Consider the following 14,734-nt stretch of genomic DNA (forward strand, 5'->3'; position numbering starts at 1 on the left):
TTTAATGCATGACAAATATTGTAGATGGTACATTGCAAAGGCTCTGGATTATGTAATATTCCTTTACAAAGCATGAGCTTTTGTTCTTGCACACAGTTAAATTACCAAGGGATCGCCTTGATTATGTTAAGACTTGAGTAAGGCAAATACTTTATAGTTTCACCCTGGAATCCATAGTATAGTTCTTTAAAAAAAAAAAAATGGAAACCACTCAGACTGTGTTCCCTTCCTCTTGCTCTCCCGAAGAGGAGAAGAACGATCATTAATTGCAATAGGCAGTTGCAGCAAAGCAACACTAAAAGCCAGCTTCACGCTCAGAAGGGAATGGTACGCCTCCTCCTCATGGTTTCTGGTACTCTACACAATCAGAGAAACTTCTCTGGTAACGAACTATAGAAATGATCCCTGAAAGTATAGTATTTAGAGTATAGTTCTTACTTCTAATATTCTGGTCCTTATTCTGAGTATATAGTCTTTCTGGAATTTCAATTGGAAGCTCAGGTCTCAACCAAAGATGTCTACTCTGGCTGTTTCCAAACTTCAATATCTTCCCAGCATTATCCTATACTGAAGTCTTTACTCAGATCCTCATCATTTTGTCACCTGGTGTCTTATCCTACCTATTCATAGCTTAGAATTCAGCTAGTAATACTATGGGATTTTTTTTGGTGGGGGAGGGGTGGCGTGACAGAATTTTTCCTACACATTTTCTGAGATTTTTGTTTGTTTGTTTGTTTGTTTGTATATACCAGTGGCAGTTAATCACTGAGCCACATCTCCAGCCCTTTTTATATTTTATTTTGAGACAGGCTCTTGCTAAATTACTTAGGACCTTGCTAAGTTGCTGAAGCTGGCTTTGAACTTGTGATCCTCCTGCCTTAGCCTCCCAAGTCTCTGGCATTACAGGCATGCATTCCACTCAGCCTGAGGATCTTTTCTTAGAGGTCCCCTGATTCAAACCCCAGTGGTCTTAGTAACTCTGAACTCCAGTTTCTGTTCCTTCTATGAAACTAGTCTCCTACTCTCAGTTTGGGCTCTCTTCCCCTCCACCATGATTTGGAGATAACTTTCAGAGCTTCTGCCCATCTCCATACAGAGACCACAGACAGGAGAGAGAGGTTATTGAGGAGGGGAGTTACATCCTGGGATAACCAGAGAGAAAAGCACCAGCAATTATACCTAGTGAGCATAATATTCATCTATTATGCAAAGTAAGATGTTGAAAGATTTCTACTTCAGTGTAGAGAACATGATAAAGTCAGACAAGAGCAAAGACAAGCTGGGCACTGTGGTGAACGCCTGTAATCCCGAGATAGAGGCAAGAGGATAACAAGTTCAAAGTCAGCCTCAGCAATTTAGGGAGGTGCTAAGCAACTTTGTGAGACCCTGTCTCTAATAAAATACAAAATAGGGCTAGTGATGTGGCTCAGTGGTCTAGTGCCCCTGAGTTCAATCCCTGGTACACTCCACCCCCCCCCAAAAAAAAAAGAGCACAGAGATATATTCCAGTTGAGTACTTCCTTGAATTTTCAAATTAAGACAGAAACTGTGCATTTAGAGCTTTCTTTCCAGTTTGAATGTGAGAGAGTAAAGATTCGAGCACTCAATAAACAGAGAAAATGTAAGTATCTATCTACCTGCTCCACTTCCTGTATCTGGGGAGGCAAAGACTCCACTAGGGCTGGGTTAACACTTGGACTTAGCTAAGATTCACAGCCAACTCAGGAAAACAAGGACCAAAATGACAACAGAAAGCATGGGAAATGGCTAAAAGACGTTTGTTGGTAAAGATGGCGCCCAGAGTGCTTCTCTTCCGGGGGCTTAGGCCCATGACGCACCGAAAGGCCCGCGAACCGTCACCTCCAATCCCTGTGAACGGTGTACCTCCAATCCCTGAAGTGGCGCAAACTCTCAGCCAATGAAGAAGTAACAGCCCACTCGCCTCGCTCCTCCTCATCCTGTGTTAAGCCCATAAATATCAATACCCTGTTCGTGTTCATTTCTCTTACTCTCTCCCCCCCCCCTCCTCTCCTCCTCTCTCTCTTCCCCCTCTCCTCTCTTCCTCTCTCTCTTCCCCCTCTCCTCTCTCTCTCCTCCCTTCTCTTCTGCGACTGGCTGCTAGGTCCTGCTAATAAAATCTCAAACAGGTAAACGGTTGTTTTGAGTTTACGGAGCTTTTCTATCATCCTTTACAATGTTCATTAAAAACATTGCAGGAATTTTTCATTTTTAAGATTACGCAGGTAAATTTTGAACATTTCCCAATAGAAACATGGGCAGAAGGAATGAACTGGACCTTTAATTTTAATAAGAAATACAAATGATCAAAATCATGGGGAAAAAATTTAAATGAAGGCAGGATGAAACAACTTGTTACTTTTTAAAAAGCCTATGAGCACAGCATAGAAATTAAGCAGGAAATAATTGAAATAAGAGCAACCCAAACAATACAAATAGATGCTTAAGTGAATTATGATGTGTTAAAGAGTTGCATAGTAGGATCCTATTTTGGACAAAATAAAATTATTTACATATAAGTAAGTTTATTTACATACACATACAACATGTGTTGGTAATAGTTAACCTCATAGAGCAGAATTATTAGTTTTCTTTGTGTTCTTCTGTTTGCCTGTATTTACATATTATAATGATTATTCAATGCTTTTGTAATGAGACCTTCTCCCCCATAAGCACCACAAAGATTTAGAACTTTTTATGTGTGAAAATTCCCCAAACTTGATTGCACATTCAAATCATTTGGGAATCATTTAAACTTTGCAAAACCAAACCTCATCCCAGATAATTCAATCACAATTTCTGGGATGGAACACAGGCATTTGCAGGTTTTAAAGCTTCCTGATAGTTTTGATGGACAGCCACATTTGAGAACCACTGCTACACATTCTTGCTACTCACTGTGGCTCATGAACTTGTGGCATCAACATATCCCAGAATCTTGCCTTGTGGGAAATCCTGACTCACCCCAGGCCCCCTGAGTGACAATCTGTCTTTTAGCAGGGTCCCTGGGTATTTCCAGCTTGTTATAAAGTTTGAGAAGCTCTGATATAAAACAGTATTCTGTTCTTAGGGAAAGAAAATATGATGTAGTACATCTTCATTATGGGAGTTCATTGAAAAGTACAGTAACCTGGACTTAATGTTGGTGGCCTTTATGTTTTTCTTAATGTTATATAATAATAATGCTGCTTTCTTGATTTTATTGTTACTGTATTTCCCAAAGATGATTTTCTATCCCTTTCTATTGTATAGAATTGACTTCAAAAGACTCTAGAGAAACCACCCTATTCTTTCTAATCAATTTTCTAAACTTTTAGATGGCACTATATCTTTATTAACAAGAGTTAAGCCCTTTTTATTTTTCCTCATTCAATCAGCAGACTTTTACCAGTATTTTATACTGTATGCAGTGTTGGAAGGTGAGACAGAAAATTTTAAAAAATTTAAAAAATTTTAAAAACCCTACTGACAGAGTCTCCACTCTCAGAAGGCTTACATTTTCAGGGGAAGTTTGTTTGTCCCCCAAACAGCTCTAGAACAAAAAAGAATGTAAGAGTGTGAGGCACACCCCAAGAGGGTGCTTAGATAAGAGCCTGATGATTCAAATGGGCAAGGTTACTTCCTGCTACTTGGAAGGATTAGGGAAGTTGTCATTAGGAGGTGGCCTTTGTGCTAAAGTATTTGGGCATTCTGGGTGGAGGGAAGCTGTTCTTAAGGGAGAAAACATGCTCTCCAGGGTGCCTTCAATCATTAAATGAATGCTACTTAGCCAGAACATCTGTGAGGGACAAAAATCCAACTCAACCCCATTAAGGCAGAGGAAAATTTTAGCTCAAATATAAGAATCAAAAGGTCGAACTGTTACCGCTGTTGACCGGTGACGAGTTCTTGCTCCCCGATGTTGAAGAATAACACCAAAGAAGCACGCCGAGGCAAGGCCAGAGTAGAAATTAGAAATTTATTAAAGGACAGAAGAAAAGACTTCTCCCGGAGGAAGAAGGGGACCCAAAAGGTGGAATCCAGTTAGCGGGCAATGTGTTCCCCTTTTATAGGTTTGGTGAGGGAATGTAGGTGGGAAGGGTTTGGGACAAAGGAGTAATCTGGTCATTTCCGAGTCAAGTTTGCTGTTCATTAACATTTCTTTGGGATGGGCTATCTCCAAATCTGTTGGGGGCTGTATCCTGGGCTTCATTAACACTTCTTTGGGATGGGCTGTCTTCAAATCTGTTGGGGGATGTTCATTAACATTTCTTCCAGGTGGACTTTGGCTTAGGGCCTTTATTAACATTCCATGAGTTGTCCTGTTTTCCCTGAGTCATTCCCAGCATGGCCTCCATTTTAGATTTCACTCGGTATTAGACCCGATTTACCTAACTACACTGACTACCTAACTTTAAATCTGGCTTCAGAACAACCAAACTGTGAAGAAGCCTCTGGAACATTAGGAATCTCAAATGCAAAAGCCAGCAAGAAGATCCTTCCTGTCGTTCCTTATGCCCACGTGTCCCCTCTCACTTCCTCAGCATGACAGGAATACCACTGAAAACAACTCCTGTGTTTTATTTATATCCTATGCTTTTCAAAACCAGATAGTGAAACCCCAGAGGACAGACAGACATGAGTGTGGAAACATGAGGTTAAGGGCATAATTCTATAAAATGGATCCCCCACATGCTTTCTTTCCCAAGAAGTAATTTGCCTGTAGCGCTGACTGGCTTAAGTCCATAGGACATGTTAGATTCCTCAGCAAACTACCTGTTATCTACAGGAGAAAAGCAGGTCTGAAATGCTGAAATGCCGATGATAAGAACACAAGTTACCCTGAAGCAAGGATAGGGAAGGGAAATTTTGTGACTCTTACATAGACTAGATCCCCAACTCAGGGAGATAAGGATAATGCCCACAAACCATAAAAACTATAAGAACAGGTTCCAAGTAGAACCAGTCAGCAATGGTCCAAAATGACCTAGAGTTGTCATGGCAGTGGGCACTTGAAAGTCTGAGGTCATCCTGCTGTCAGTTAAAAGTCAAGAGGTGGATCTGGGCAGCACTCTCTAGAAACTTCCCTGGGCCCCCTAATAAAGCCAGAGGGCAGGAGAGGTACACTGTCATTCTCTCTGGGAGGACCCACTGTTTCCCTTGAGAGGGTCCCTTTCCTCCTTTCCCATTCCTTCTAATAAACTCATGGCTGTTACTCTGAGCAACATGTCTGAAATCTTCCTAACTTGATTGCAGGAATTGGGGTTTAAGCTAGGTCTGGGAGTGTACACCTGTAACCCTAAACACATAGGAGGCTGAGGTGGGAGGATTGCAAGTTCAAAGCCAGCCTCAGCAACTAAGCAAGGTCCTAAGCAATTTGGAGAGATGCTGTCCCCAAAAAACAATAAACAAACAAAAAGACTGGGGTATGGCTTCACTAAGCACGCCTGGGTTCAATCCCCAGTATCCAAAAAAAGAATTAGGGCTTGAAGGGGGACCTCAGCACTGCCTCAGTTTCCTGGAAGGCCCTAGCTCTATAATATTATTTTTTTCCTATAATATTATTTACTCCAAAATAAGATGGGAGGAGGAAAAAGAAGATGGTGGGATAGTTGAACCCATGAATTGATTACTGATGAAGCTTGATATTAAATGCTTGGGGGTTCATTAGGTAGTTCTATATTTTTTTGTATAAATTGCTAGTCTGTCTTGAGGCAGGCACTTGCCTCTGTATCAAGCAACATTGGCCAGGTATGTGGTCACAGAAGACTTTGGCACTCTAGTAAGAACCTCAGAACTGAGATAATGGGGTAGGAAATCTGAAGTGCTCTTTCCAGATAAGGGGAAAGGAAAGGAAGAATCCTAGATAGAGATAATCCACCTTGACATTTAATAACTGGCTTTCAGGTCTCTCCTGGGTCCATGTTTCTGGTAATCTCAGACTATACCAATTATATATTCCATGCATATTTCTAAGTCAATATGATCCAAGCCAAATTCTTTTTTTTTTTTCAAAGAGAGAGAGAGAGAGAGAGAACTTTTTTTAATATTTATTTTTTAGTTTTCGGCAGACACAACATCTTTGTATGTGATGCTGAGGATCGAACCCGGGCCGCACACATGTGACCACATCCCCAGCCCCCAAGCCAAATTCTTGATCATCTCCTGTTCCTGTAATGTTTTCATCACTCAGTCACTCCAAGCAGATACTTATTGAGTCATATTCAATTGATCTGCTTCCTGACAATCCCCATATCTCGGTTTTCTCAATTCTAGCTCTGAAATAATTATCTGCTCCACCCCTTTCTCCTTATTCCCAGCTCTACTCAACAAGTCAGATGCCTCCTAGCCTCATGGGGTCCAAAGTCCACACTACTTCATGCAACACCTGACAACTTTCTAGGATACCAATGTTAACTTCTCATTCCTGTGCCTCTAGTCTTCAATAGTTCCTCATGGTTTCATAACAGACACAAGTGTGACAACCTTAAGTTCTTACAAAGCTTCTTACCATTTATTCACATGGACATTTATTCTTCTGTACTTTACATATGTTATTTCTTCTATGGGAATACATTGGCCTAATTCTACAAAACTGGGCTTAAAACATACCTCCTTTATAGAACTTCATAGAACACCTTTCTCCTCCTCCTCCTCCTCCTCCTCCTCCTCCTCCTCCTCCTCCTCCTCCCCCCCCTTCCTCCTCCTCCCCTCCTCCTCCTCCTCCTCCTCCTCCTCCTCCTCCTCCTCCTCCTCCTCCTCCTCCTCCTCCTCCTTCTTCTTCTTCTTCTTCTGTTAGGGATATTGAACACCTTTCTGACTTCTCCAGAAGTGGTCACTCCCTTTTTTGTGCTCAGACATCCTTTTAATATGGCATTTCTGCTGTCATACAGTAATTATCTTTTTTTATATTTGCTTCCTATTTCACAGCAAAAACCTAATGTTCATCATAATGAATATATTTCCTGCAGTCAAGGCAATGAGAAAATATTTTTAAAATACAAATGTGAAAGTCTCTTTTGATTTCTGGGGATCCCCAAATTCTGATTGTCATCTTTTGAAGATCACACTTTGACCCTGTGACAGGGAACTCTCTCGAGACAGTCCATTCTATCTTTTTCAAGTCATAAAAGGTTCCTCCTTATCCTGGCCCTGGATTCCTTCTCTCTGCAGTTCTTGCCAGTGGGTTCAACTTTTATTTGTAGGAAGCCCCTGAAGGAACACCCAGACTTCTGAAATCTGCTCTCCAATTCTTCAGATACACTAAGCATTCTTTCAAGAACTCCTCATAGGGTGTGACTTTGCATCTCAGGCCTCTGTACATGCTCCAGCTTGTCTCAGCCTTTTTGGCTCTGTGGCTGTTGAGCTGTGTACAGTAGCAGGTGTGGTCTGGTTGGGAACAGGTCATCCTCCAGGTATGAGGAAGAAAACACATGAGCAGAATCGAGAGCAGAGCTGGCATGACATAACACGGTATAGTTTTTATAGCACAGCTCAGCCATTGCTGAAGAACAAAGGAGACTGGAGTTTGTGCTTATCTGGCAAGGTAAAAGTAGTGAAGGATCACAGAGAAAGAAACCTGTCTTGAAATCCATGCATACAATACCATCTTCCTCATAACATCATCTTTAGAACAGTATCCCCTTCTTTGAAGACTTTGACATCAAAGTGGATTTGTTCAGACTTTCTATGGCCTCAGAATTTATTGATTTTTAAATCATAATCTCTCTTTATTTGAGGGCAAGATATTTTTTACATTATTTTCCTAATAATATGCAACTTAAAATTTGATAAACTATTGATTCCTTTAATGGACATAACACAAAAGAATAAGATTAACCTTATCTCATTAATTTAGACTTTCAAAAATAAAATAGAGGAGCTATCAGTGGAGTAGAGAAAGGGGATTAAGGAGGGGAAAAAGGGATGAGAAAGGGAGAAAGAAATTGACCAAATTATGCTGTGCATGTATATGAATATACCACAGTGAATGCCACTTTATGTCGATCTATAAAACACCAATTAAAAAAACAATAAATAAACAGAAGGAAGACCAGGAGAGTAGAGAGAGGCAGCAGAACAAGAAAGTAGGGCATTGTAATGGAGTAAATTATATTCCATGAATACCCCACTATTATGTATTACTATGAGGCACTAATAAAAACATTTTAAAAATTAGTAATAAAATGAAATTTCTAAGTCCCCATGTTTGGCATTCTTCACTCAAGCTCCAAGGCAGGTGCCATGAAGGGAACAGATCTCATAGACCTCTGCTATTTTACCCAGAAGAGTATGTATGAGATGGGAGTAGAAATTAGGGAGATATGCGAAACGCTTCCTTCCTATAATGCTCAAGTCAAAGGAGAACAAAGGCAAAATCAAAGCAGAAGCAATTTGCTAGTCATAAAGAGGAAACTTCTAACTTGAGTGTCAATTAATATTGGAACTCTGCAACAAAGCAAAACATCAACATGCTATGAAACATTCTGTGAAAAGCAAGCTTGCTCTTGCCTAGGGAAAGAATGCCCTTCAATAGGGCTGGGATGAATATCTAAGTCCTGGAAAAACCAGAAAGGATTTTGACTGTAATTATAAGAGGACGAAGACCAATAATATCTAGATAGACCCGTGAAACTAGTCAGTATGGAAGAGTAACTAGTGATTCACATGAGCAAGCTGCTTTGCTTGGTAAATGATGAACACAACCTCTGCTACCTACATAATCACATTTCACTCATAATAATGTGGGTTTAAGATCCTGATATGGTGTGATACATACAATTTTGAAGGATAGGGTGACTTGGTGTGATGGGAACTCAAGATGGGAACATGGGTATTAAAATACATTTTTAAAACCAACCAGTTAGAAGGAAAACTTGAACAGAGCTACAGGATCCATAGACCACGACCATATTTTGCATTGGGCCCTAGGGATATGATGATAATCGAGAAAAACATTATTCCTCAAATTCTAATGGACATAGGGAGTAGAGAGTGTAATCTGTTTAAGGAATTGAGAGAGGATTCTTGTGAGGTGGGAAGTGACTAGAGATGAAGTTAGAAAAGAAAGGACTTCAAGGCCACATGAAAAAATTTATACTTTGAGTTTAGACTTTATCAAGGGAAGGACTTTAAGCAGGATCTTTTAAGAAGGATTTGAATCTAACATTTTAAATATATATTAATGAGGAACAACAATTGAGAGAAAGGGGCTGGGGATATAGTTCAGTTGGTAGAGTGTTTGCCTTACATATACAAGACCCTGGGTTCAATCCCCTGGGTTCAATCCCCGGCACCACAAACAAACAAACAAACAAAACAAAACAAACAAACAAAAAAAAACAATAGTTGAGGGAGAGATTAGAAGTTAAAACAGCAAGGATTATACTTGGATTGTGACAGGGAAGTGTTCAATGACAGTTTAGAGTTGGAATTGGAAAGAACTAGATCATTTGGAATTAGGGGGTTACGAAGAAAAAGGAATCAAGGATAATGATAATGACAAGATATCTGGTTTTAGCTTTTGGGCAGTGCCATTCACTGAGTTGGGAACCAGGATGGGGGGCGGTGGGAGGGTGTCTAACCATGTGGGATGGAGTTGAGCTCATTTGTGGGCATGTCAGTTAGAAGGGGCCTGTGGATCCTTCAAGTGAAGAGGTCAGGAGGCAGTTAGAGCAGCAGTTTGGAGGTGTAGGGAGAGAGGTGGGCTGGCGTTCAAGATTTAGAAGTTGAAAATTGTACAGGGAAAGCCCTCAGCATGAAATTACACATCTGCACATAAATCTGTGAAACAGAGTGTGGAAGCAAACTGCAGAGTATGCACATATTTATATACCAATCCCTTTCATACTCATTTCACAACAAGCTTTTTAAAATAAATAAATCTTGCTGGGTGTGGTGGCACATGCCTATAATTGCAGTGACTCAGGAGGCTGAGACAGGGGGATCACAACTTTGAGACCAGCCTGGACAAGTTAGTGAGACCCTGTCTCAACATAAAAAACAAAAAGGGTTGGGGATATGATTCAGTGGTAGAGTACCCCCAGGTTCAATCCCCAATATGTATGTATGTGTATGTATGTGTGTGTGTATATATATATATATACACACACACACAAACAAACAAATTCTAAGATTTCAGTAATCTGGAGGTTTTATTCTGACAAATTGAAAATATACTTGTCTACTTTAGGGACATGGCAAACATCATGATCAAATGGGAGACTGGGTATATCTACTGACATTTCAATGAAAGGTAGTGTCATTAAAAACATTGGCGTCCCAGTGATTGATTTAGAAATTGTTTACCTTAAAATTGTACATCCCTCATTCCTGATTTTTCACATTTCTTTCTTTTCTATTTAGGTCAGGGAAAAACTTTGCCGGGTACTTCATACTGGGTTGGATTTGCCAAGAGCCTGAGTGTGACGAAGAATTCAGTATGTCTTAGGACTGCCTATTAGTGAAAAAAGTACACACACCCTCAGACAGACAGACAGGCAGGCTGGCAGACAGATGGTACCCAAGACAAGAAAATTTTTTTTAGTTATCAAAACTCTGAAGAAGGCGTATCATCATTTCCTAGGTTTAAGCTGCATCTCAGAAGTTAGTGGGATGCAAATTACTTGACCTGTCTCCGCATCAAAGGTCCTTGCCGTGCTTTAGGGCATAGCAGACACAATCATTCCATAATCACAGGATAGCTCTGGGGACTGGCTTCAATTAACCAGACTACTTCTCAGTTATCATTACATTATCCATATTTATAGCATTTGACATTTTCACAGTGCTCTCTAATCATATTGTATGTGGGTTGACAATCTAAATCTCTAAACATATTTGGGATGCCAGATGTTCCTGTTCTCTGGACTTTCCAGACGGAGCAAGAAGATATGCATCAGTCGTACAATGACAGCACTGAGAGTTCCTTGGCACTTGGAACTTGGTGGTTGAGCATCTACATAAAACCAGGGGTCTGCATGAAGAGGTTGGATATGTCAATGGGCCACTGTGACACTGGATTAAAGACCAACAGATATCATTATCTTGAGTCTAGGGCTCTGAGGGCTGGACTTGCCTGGCTAGTTGAATGGCACCTCTGGAGACTAGTCTTGGCACCCACTGGCTATCAAGGCAAGAGCTGTTGGCTTCTGTTACCTATTAAGCTGAGCCAACTTCTCTCGAGAGCATAAAGTTTTCCAGTCTCTCCTGATGTCTTGACTGGATAACCAAGATCAGGAGGGGGAAGGGAGTCTCGTCTGAATTTTAAATACTGAATATAAGACCCGACCACCTTATGCCTGCTGATTTACCCCCAAGGCATGAGCGAGGACCCTGATTGTAAAGATTTTGACAATATCTGCTTATTAATGAATGATGCCATTTTGATTTATAGCAATCCTAAGGAAAAACTGACACAAATAATAACAGTCATCTCTTAGTCATACCCAACTTGATGTGCAGATACATGAATTTCTTTGTCTAGTAAACCCCAAATCTGTGGCAGAATCCATATGGAAATGATATTTCTCTGTCATTCCATATCTGTGTCACAGAGATTGACCCCTTCCAACCCTCCAAGAATTCTTTCATTATAAATCACAGAACTCATCCCCAAGTTTGTAGATCTGGAAATTATTTGAACATAGGACTGGATTTGTTAGAAGTGATTTTTGCAGTAAATATGAAACCGGATAAATGCTAAAGTATGTGGTGTTTTGTGTTTGTTTGTTTTTAGTTTGTTTTTTTTTTCCTTCTGACTTAATAGTGAATATTATGCTTAGGTCTGACTTTCTTAATTAGATGAGTAGTTTTAACATATAAATAAACAGCTCTGGGATTCCCTCCCAGAGATCAGTGTTTGATCAAGCATGACTGGCTGGTTAGGCAAAGGTCATTACTCAGCAAAGTTCTTTTATAACAAATAGTTTTCTGGTATCCTTGCTGCTATTGAACATATGGTCAAACATTGTCACTTACCACAGGGACATGTGATGCCTAAGCTTTCTTTTGTGAACCCATCCAATCATCTCTTCCTTTACTGTTGTTCTCTGTAGATAACCACCACAAGGGTCTGACCTGCGAGAAACTACAACTTCTCTACTGTGACATCACTCTCTGCTATAATGTGGATGTTGAATGTATCCCAAAGGTCAAGTGTTAAAGGCTTGGTCCCCAAGGTAGCACTTTTGGGAGGTGGCAGGACCTTTAAGGGGTGGGGCCTAGTGAAGGATCAGTCAGTAGGCATGTGCGCTTGAAGAGGACAGTGGGATCTTGGACCCTTCTACTTCCCCTCTTTTGTTCCTTGACAATGGAGTGATCAGTTGTGCTCTGCCATTCATTCCTGCATTGAAGTACTGCTCTACACACACCCAAAAGCAATGGAGTCACTTGATCATAAACTAGAAACTCCAAAACTGTAAGCCAAAACAAATCTTTTCTCTTTAGAAGCTGATTGCTTTGGGTATTGGAAGTAACGGAAGCTGACTAATGCACTATGTCTTCACCTTTCTCCTCCGATTTATACCTGACATTGTAGGTAAACTATTGTCTTTGGCCAAGCTGTTCCTCTGCTTGTGCCCTGGAATTTTTACTGCCCTCCTTTTCTTCTTGCTCTAGGTGGCATCTTTCTGAATCTTCAGCTTCTTCTTCCTGTATCCTTCCCTCTGCCTGCAAAAACCCAAATCTCCTTTACCATAGAAAGAAATGCCCTTCCCTCAAAACACAAATGGAATCATATTTCTGTTCTATTTTTCACTGTCAAACTTCTCTAAACTATGTGATATATCTATGTAGGGGGTTGAATAGTGTCCCGTCAAAACTGATGTCCACTTGGAACTTCAGAAGATAATATTATTTAGAAATGCAGTCTTTTCAGATTAATTAGTTAAGAATACCTACATAAAAGTATCGTGAGTTTATGGTGGGCCATAAATCCAGTGACTGGTGTCTATGGACTCAAATTTACATGACTGCAGTTATAACTGCCATGATTGCCCCAAGTGAACCTTATTGTTTTGTCTTGCATAGTTTCTAAGGAAACTATAAATATACCATTTGAACAGTATGTGAAGCTTTACAACCAATCTGTGGCACTAAGAAAGTTCCTGACTTAGCTTAACGATAAATCAGCTACAGTCAGGTGCACAATGGCACCTATCTATGATTCCAGTGACTCAGGAAGCTGGGGTAGGATGATTTTAAGTTCAAGACCAGCGTTGGCAATTTAGCAAAATGTTTTCTCAAAATAATAGCTAAAAAGGACTGGTGTTCACAATAAGGCATTATTGTGAAGGGAAGAACAGCATTAACTTAGATTAGGTAGAGGGAAGTGATGGGAGGGGAGGGGAGGGGATGTGGGGATAGGAAAGATAGTAGAATGAAAGACATTGTTACTGTATGCATATACGTGACTACATGACCAATATGATTCTGCTTCATGTACACTCAGAAAAATGAGAAATTATATCCCATCTATGTATCATATATTAAAGTACATAAATGCATTCTACTGTCATGTAAAACTAATTAAAACAAATTAAAAACTTAAAAAAAGAAAAAGGACTGGGGTATAACTCAGTGGTAGAATGCCCTAGGTTCAATCTCCACTACTAAAAAAAAAAAAAAAAAGGCAGGTACATACCAGCTTAGGTGAAGTCACTTTCGTCCTAACCGGTATATATGCCCCTCCTTTTCACCCAAATTTCAAGAATCCATTTGGTCCTGCTGCCACCAGGGACCATAAATTCCCCAATAAATTGAACTCTGTGCAGTCCTGGATCTGTCTGTCCTTCTCTTCAGTCTCATGGCACACTGGGACTGGTTCTTATATGCTAGGGCCAGGTTGTTCTGGAACACTGTGTCTTTCTAAAAGCAAAGGGTACACAGGGAGTCACAGAGAAGAAGTCCACATAAAGACAGAGGCAGAAATTGGAAGTTTGCAAAAATAAGCTAAGGAATATCTGGGGCCCCCATAAGCTTACAGGGACAAGAAAAGATCCTTCTTTAGAGACTTATAGGAAGCATGACCTTGACTGCAGAATCCTAGATCCCCAAAATGTGAGACCCTATGTTTCTGACATTTAATCACCCAGTTTGTGGTAATTTGTTATGGTTGATCTAGAAAACTAATGGAATTCTGTGAGCTTCAAAATGTCCTCTTCTTTGTCAGATGCTTGATCAGGAAAAGTAATCAAAATTTTATTGAACAACTAATATAGCCGTACTTCTTCCTCCATGCACCTGATCTTATCTTTATTTTCTTAGAAGCAGACTCCATTATCATCCAAATGTAGATGTAGTAACTAAATTAAGAGTGCTTACGGAAGATTACACGGCTAGTAAATGGTAGAGTCGGGATTCAGGCCCAAGTCTTTAGGATTCCATAGTCTAAATGCTCCATCATGATAACTGATCACAGAGTAATTTTCAATTCCTCACAATTTGGCTCCCATTCAATTGAACATGTTCTCTTGAAGATGGCAATGGTTCCCTCGTAAGCACATGGATCATCTTTATGTTCCACCCTACATCTGGTCTAATGGGCATGAGAAGCTTTCCTTTCCCCACCTTTACCCTTCACTGATGTCTTTGCTGGCTTTTCTTCCTTTATCTCTAACTGTAGGCATTTCCATGTGGCAGCTGCTTAGCTTTCTTTGGCCTCTACACTCAAGACCCAGAGACCCCTGGGTTTTATTATCACTTCTACTTTGATAGCTTCCCCTAATACCTCACGAAG

General features: G+C 40.3%; 1 non-coding gene across 1 annotated transcript; it reads right to left on the reverse strand.

The window, feature by feature from the left end:
• Positions 1 to 206: 206 nt before the first annotated feature.
• LOC113182381 (small nucleolar RNA U3) lies at positions 207 to 421 on the reverse strand. Its single transcript, XR_003300723.2, has one exon. It is a non-coding gene; the product is annotated as a small nucleolar RNA U3 (small nucleolar RNA).
• Between the last annotated feature and the right edge of the window lie 14,313 nt (positions 422 to 14,734).

This window comes from Urocitellus parryii, chromosome 6 (genome assembly GCF_045843805.1).
Source record: "Urocitellus parryii isolate mUroPar1 chromosome 6, mUroPar1.hap1, whole genome shotgun sequence".
NCBI lineage: Eukaryota > Metazoa > Chordata > Mammalia > Rodentia > Sciuridae > Urocitellus > Urocitellus parryii.